The sequence below is a fragment of the Galeopterus variegatus genome, unplaced genomic scaffold (genome assembly GCF_000696425.1).
Source record: "Galeopterus variegatus unplaced genomic scaffold, G_variegatus-3.0.2 Scaffold1776, whole genome shotgun sequence".
Taxonomy (NCBI): domain Eukaryota; kingdom Metazoa; phylum Chordata; class Mammalia; order Dermoptera; family Cynocephalidae; genus Galeopterus; species Galeopterus variegatus.
This window is the reverse complement of record NW_007727887.1, coordinates 170,013-177,673: the sequence shown is the minus strand read 5'-3', so window position 1 is coordinate 177,673 and position 7,661 is coordinate 170,013.

Below are 7,661 nucleotides of genomic sequence, written 5' to 3'. Positions count from 1 at the left end.
AAAAAAAAAAAAAAAAAAAAAAAAAAAAAAAAAAAAAAGAAATGAAGGAAAAGCTTCTTGAGGAGGAATGTCAAAAATAAAAAATAGTGAAGTAACTGAGTAATATGGAATTTAAATTTAAAAAAACCCATAGAGTCCATTAGATTAAATTTAAAAAAAACATAGAGTCCATTTTGAAGATTCTCCCTCTAGCAATTTAATGATTTATGATATATGATTTAAGGATTTAGCAGTTCACTCTTCTTGGTTCTATTTTTATAAATAAAAATTTTATTTTTGTAAGCCTAATACTGTAAATGCAGATTTAAAAATAATGCCTAAACTTTTAAATCACCCTTCGAAAAAGCATAAAATATTTAACTATTTTATAGAACAAAATGTGAATATTGTAAAGCTTGACAACGCAAACATAATCATATAACTAAATTAGTAGGGAGAAGTAGCATGGCCAGAATAGTATGAGTAGTAAACTCCTCAAATCTCATAGCAGGAAGTCAGTAATTTTATATAAAGTCAATAAATCAAGAAATATAAATAGGAGTACATAATTAAATCATAATTAGAACCATGAGAAAAGAAAACATTCCTTAAGTACTCACATTCAAAGATTGAGGGAGGCTTTAATTTCTAACTTTAGATCCTTATAATTTTTAAAAAATGTATTTCTAAAGTAATCCATTATTTTAATAAAACCAAAAATTTTGAGAAGTTTTACTTTTATGAAGGAAGAGAATTGTCCTTCCAGAAGTGCAATAGACTAGACAATCTGAAGGCTCTCCCACCACATTACCATTGGATTTTAGATAAATCACAAAAAACATACCTTGTTAAACCATTACTGAATTTTCAAGAAAACAAAGTGAGGATTCAAGTAATAAACAAAACAAATCCTAAATCCTGAAAACTGAACTGAAATCAAACACTAAAGCTGGGGTTGCTTGTGGCTGTAATAATAGGACTGAGATCAGGAGATTAAATTCTAGAATAAGGGGAAGTTAAAGCTTAGAATCAAATATTAGGATAGATTCCTCATGTCCATGATTGGCACTATCCAGTAGCTCTTAGTAGAAATGAATTCAGATCTCTGGAAGAGAGCCATTCAAATCTATATTTTAAGGATTCTTGAACATTATATTGAATCACGTATAAGCTAACAACCAAAAATTACCAAGCATTTCATTTTTTAAAAAACTTACATTTGTTTAATGCAAAAAAATTATAGCATTTTATTGTGGGGTTAATAACAAATGTAAATGTAAAATACATCACAACAGTAGCACAGAGGATTGGATATGTAATTGTATTGTGGTAGATTTGAATGTTTTATATGAAGTAGTAAAAATTAACTCTAAGTTGGCTGTAATAAGTTAAGTTTGTACATTATAATCCCTATAGTAAATATAATACACACACACACAAAAGATATACTTAAAAAGCTATTAGAGGGACAAAAATGAAATATTGAAAATATTCTGTTAATCTAAAAGAAAGCAAGAAAGAAGAAACAGAAAATCAATGGGACAAAACAAAGACAAATAGCAAAATGGTGGACCAAAAACCTAATTACATTAAAAATAAATGAAATAAACACTACAATTAAAAGACAGAATTTTTCCAATTGGATAAAAATGTAAGGCCCAACTATATGTTGTCTATAAGAGGCACAGTTTAAGTCACAGATGAACTGAAAGTAACAAGATAGGAAATGATTTACCATGTGAAACATAAGCATAAGAAAGCTAGTGTGGTCACATCAATATTACACAGAGTAAACTTGAAGACAAGAAATAAAGAGGGGTATTTTATAATGAAATAAAGGTTGATTCATTAGGAAGACATGACAATAAAAAATGTGTTTGAATCTGATAACATAGATTCAAAATATAAGAAGCAAAAACTGGTAAATATGAAGGGAAAAAATAGACAAATCCAGGATTATAGTTGGAAATTTTTAACATCCCTTTCTCAGTAATTGATAGAAAACTTAGACAGAAAAAAAAGCAAGGATATAGAAGATATAAAGCAAAATGACAATTATGGGATGTTACATCCAACAACAAAGACATGCATATTCTTTTCAAGCGCAAAATGAAAAATTCACCAAGATTGATAATATGTTGGACTATTAAACTTGTCTCAATAAATTAGGAAAGATTTAAATCTTCTAAACTATGCTGTCACCAAAGAGGAATTAGAAATCAATGACAGAGCCCTCTCATTACCCAAGCAGAAGCAAGAGAGCCTCTGATGACTAGGGGCCAGTTGGAAGCCCTGGGCTGGAAATCAAAAACAAGTGAAACTCTGGAAACTATACAAATACATGGAAATTAAACAACATGCTCCTGAAGAACATATGGGTCCAAGAATAAATTACATAGGAAATAAAAAAATTTGCTGAAACTAATGAAAATAAAGACACATCATACCAAAACCTGTGGGATACTGCAAAAGCAGTACTAAGAGGGAAGTCTGTAGCAATAAATACTTCCATCGAAAGAGCAGAAACACTTCAAATAAGTGACCTAATATTACACCTCAAAGAATTAGAAAAACAAGGGCAATCTAATCCTAAAAGTAGCAGACAGAAAGAAATAATTAAAATCAGAGCAGAACTAAATGTAATATAGAGACACAAAAAATGGTACAAAAGATCAATGAAAAAAAGTTGTTTTTTTGAGAAGATAAATAAAATAGACAAACATTAGCTAGGCTAACTACAAAAAGAAGAGAGCAAATAACAAAAATCAGAAGTGAAAAAGGAGACACTACAACTGCTATCACAGAAATACAAAGAATCATTAGAAATTATTATAAACAACTATATGCCAACAAACATGAAAACCTGGAGGATATGGATAAATTTCTAGACACATACAAACTACCAAGACTGACCAAGAAAAAACAGAAAACCTGAATAGACCAATAATAAGCAACAAGATTGAAGCAGTAATCAACAGTCTTTCAACAAAGGAAAGCCCAGTACCAGATGGTTTTACTGCTGAATTCTATCAAACTCTTAAAGAGGAATTAATACCAATTCTTTTCAAACTGTTCCAAAAAACTGAAACAGAGGCCATTCACCCAAACTTATTCTATGAGGCCAGCATCACCCTGATACCAAAACTAGGCAAATATACAACAAGAAAAGAAAACTACAGACCAATATCTCTGATGAACACAGATACAAAAATCCTCAATAAAATATTAGCAATCAGAATACAGCAATACATCAAAAAATATACACCACAATCAAGTCGGATTCATCCAAGTGATGCAAGGATGGTTCAACATACACAAATCAATAAATGTGATGCACCACATCAACAAAACTAAGGACAAAAAACATGTGATTATCACAATAGACACACAAAAAAGCATATGACAAAATTCAACATCTCTTCATGATAAAGGCTCTCAGCAAATTAGGTATAGAAGGAAAGTATCTTAACACAATAAAAGTCATATATGACAAGCCAATCACTAATATCATCCTGAATGAGGATGTCCCTTAAGAACAGGAACAAGACAAGGATGCCCACTCACACCACTCCCATTTAATATAGTATTGGAAGTACTAGCCAGAGCAATCAGGAAAGAGAAAGAAATAAAGAACATTCCAACTGGAAAAGAAGTCAAACTGTCCCTGTTTGCAGATGACATGACCTATATATAGAAAAACCTAAAGACACTTGTCAAAAAAACACTTAGAGCTGATAAGCAATTTCAGTAATGTTGCAGGATACAAAATCAACACTCAAAAATCAGTAACTTTTTTATACTCCATTAATGAACTAGGAGAAAAAGAAATCAAAAAATCAAGTCCATTTACAACAGTCACCAAAAAATAAAATACCTAAGAATCCATTTAATTAAAGAGGTGAAAGACCTCTACAATGAGAACTACAAAGTGCTACTGAAAGAAATTAAAGAAGACAGAAAAAAGTGTAAAGACATTCCATGTTCTTGGATTGGAAGATTTAACATTGTGAAAATGTCCATACTACCCAAAGCTATGTACAGATTCATTGAAACACCCATCAAAATACAAATGACATTCCTCACAGAAATAGAAAATCAATCCTAACATTCATATGGAACAACAAAAGACCACTAATAGCCAAAGCAATCCTGAGCAAAAAAATAAATAAATAAATAAAGCCAGAGTCATAACACTACCTAATTTCAAATTATACTACAAAGCTATCATAACCAAAACAACATCATACTGGCATAAAAAACAGACACTCAGACCAATGGAACAGAATAGAGAACTGAGAAATCAAGCCACATACTTACAGCCAACTGATCTTTGACAAAGGCACCAAGAACATACATTGGGGAAAAGACAGCCTCTTCAAGAAATGGTGCTGGAAAAACTGGACATCCACATGCAGAAGAATGAAAGTAGACCTGTACCTCTTCCCATATACCAAAATCAACTCAAAATGGACTAAAGACTTGAGTATAAGATCTGAAACCATAAAACAACTAAAAGAATACAAAAGGGAAACACTCCAGGAAGTATTACTGGGCAAAGACTTTATGAGTAAGATTCTAAAAGCACAAGCAACAAAAGAAAAAACAAAAATGGGATTATATCAAATTTAAAAGCTTCTGCACAGCAAAGGAAACAATCAGCAGAGTAGAAAGACAATCTGCAGAATAGGAGAAAACATCTCCTATTACACATTTGACAAGGAATTGATATCCAGAGTATATAAAGAACTCAAACAACTTCACAGTAAAAAAGGCAGTACTCCAATTATAAAATAGGCAGAGAGTTGAATGGATATTTTTCAAAAGAATATATATAAATGGCCAACATGTACCTGAAGAAATGCTCTAATCATCAGGGAAATGCAAATCAAAACCACACTGAGATATCATCCAGTTAGACTGGCCATTACTAAAAAGACTGAGAATAACAAATGCTGGCAAGGATGCGGAGAAAGGGGAGCTTTTCTACACTGTCAGTGGGACTGCAAATTAGTGCAGCCACAATGAAAAATAGTATGGAGGATTCTCAAACAACTACAGATACAACTACCATATGATCCAGCTATTCCACTTCTGGGTATATACCCAAAGGGATGGAAATCATCATGTGGAAGGGATACCTGCACTCCCATGTTCATTGCAGCTCTATTTACAATAGCCGAAGTATGGAATCAACCTTAATGTCCATTGATGGATGACTTAACAAGGAAGCTGTGGTATATATACACAATGGAATACTACTCAGCCATAGAAAAGAATGAAATTCTGTCACTTGAAGCAACATGGATGAGCTTGGAAATAATTATGTAAAGTGAAATAAGCCAGACACAGAAAGAGAAATACTGCATGTACTCACTCATAGATGAGTGTTAAGAAAGAAGGAAGGAAGGAGGAAAAGAAAGCAAGAAATGAGGAAGCAAGGAAGAAAGGAAGAACCACAATAATACATTGAATTATCAAGAGGAGAGAACAAATCTATGGTTATTAGACATGGGAAATGGGGAGGGAGAGGTGCATTAAGGAGAAATTGGGTAAGGCGCACGAAAAATAATTAGAATTTATAATAGTGACTATGCTAATAATATTGATTTGATCATCACATATTGTACACAAATAATGGTAGTCAACATTGTACCCCCAAAATAAGTATAATCAGTTATGCTTCAATAAAAAAAGTCAATGACAATAAGACATCTCAAAAAGCCCCAAATATCTAGAAACTAAACAATACTTATCTCAGTAGCTCATGGGTCAAAAAAAAAAAAAAAGATATTACAAGGGAAATTAGAATATCTTTTAAATCTTAATAATAATAAAAATATAAAAATTTGGGAGATAAAGCAGTTTTTTAGGGGGAAAGTTATGCCTTAAACCAATTATGTCAGAATAGAATAAATATTTAATAACAATTATGTAAGTTTCCACCTAAAGAGCATAGAAAAAGAAAATCAAAGTAAACCAAAAGAAGAAGATAATGATAAATAGCAGAAATCAATAAAATAGAAAAAAAAATCAACAGAATTAACTAAGCTAAATTTTTTTCTTTGAAAAAATTATTTTAAAATCATAAACCCACAGCAAGATCAATTATGAAAAAACAGAAAGCACAAATTTTCAGTCAGTAATGATAGAGGAAATATCACTACAAATCCTTTAGATATGAGGAAAATTTTAAAAGGAACAATTTTATTGCAAAATATTTGACAACTTTAATGAAATACACTTCTTGAAAATATACCTTTTAAAAACTGACACAAGAAAAATAGAACAGTTGAATAATCGTAATATGTATTAAAGGAATTAAAAATTAAAAGGAATTAAATTCATAATAAAAACCTGCCAATTAAAAAAACTCTAGCCTTAGGTAGATTAACTGTTCATTTTATAATTTAAGGCAGAAACGCCAATTTATACAAAATGTTTTAAATAAAGAAGAAAACTGTACACACACTTAGACACCTGTTATTAGGCCAACATGACTTTTTTACCAAAATGTGAGAAAGGCATTTCAAGAAAAGAATATTTCAAATCAATATTTTTAAAGAACATCAATATTAGCCAATTTAATCTACTATATATTAAAAAAATAATACATCTTGAACAAGTACGGTTCATCCACGGAATAAAAGATTGGTATAACAATTGAAAGTCAGTCAACTTAATTCACTATATTCATTAAATAAAAGAGAAAAATCATATGAGCATCTGAATAGATGAGAAAAAAAGACAAAATTTAATGTCTATTCATCATTAAAAAGCTCTCAGAACACATGGAATAGAAAGGAACTTCTTCAATCAGATTGAAGAGCTTCTGCAAATACCCTATGTCTACCAGCACATTGATGATGAAATGCTGAAATCTTTCACTGTAAGTTTGAGACAAAGGACAGTTCCTTTATTCTATATATTACTGGAGGTTCAAGCCAGTACAACAATGTAAGCAAAAATTCTTTTTAACCCAGATATTAAAAAGAGAGAAGTAAAATCATCTCTATTTGCAGATAATCTGCTTAAGTAACCTACAAACCACTACTAGAATTAATATACAAGTGTGATAGACAGACTTTGAGTGGCCCCCACATTTCAGGCAAACAAAAGTGAAGCAGAATAGGAGGGTTGTCATCTCAGCTCACTATGGAGTTATTGTACCCTCGGTAACAAGACCTGAGCAAGAAAGGGTAATGATAGTCCAAGATCTTCCAAGAACATAATATATCCTAAATAAAATATCAGTAAACACAATCTAGTAACATGTAAAAAAAGATATAATCGTATAGCATTATGCATGAACAACCTGAGTTTATCCCGAAATGACAAAAGTGATTTTACAATAAGAGTCTTTAAATAAAATTCACCACATTAATAGGTAAAAGTAGAAAAAATTATAGATCCTTTCAATGGATAAAAAAAGCCCAATGACAAAATTGATTTACTCATGATAAATATCATTTGTAAGCTAGAAATAGAAGGGAATATCCTGAGCTCAAAAAAGAGTTGCTCCAAAAACCTGGATTGAGAACATTCTTAATAGTAAAAAGTTGGAAACAATCACTTCAAAGTCAGGAGCAAGAGAAGTCTTTCCACTATTTGTTTCTATTTAAGTTGCATTAGAAGTCCGTGCTTTTGCAGTGACATGTGGAAAATAAATTTTAAAAAATAAGGGC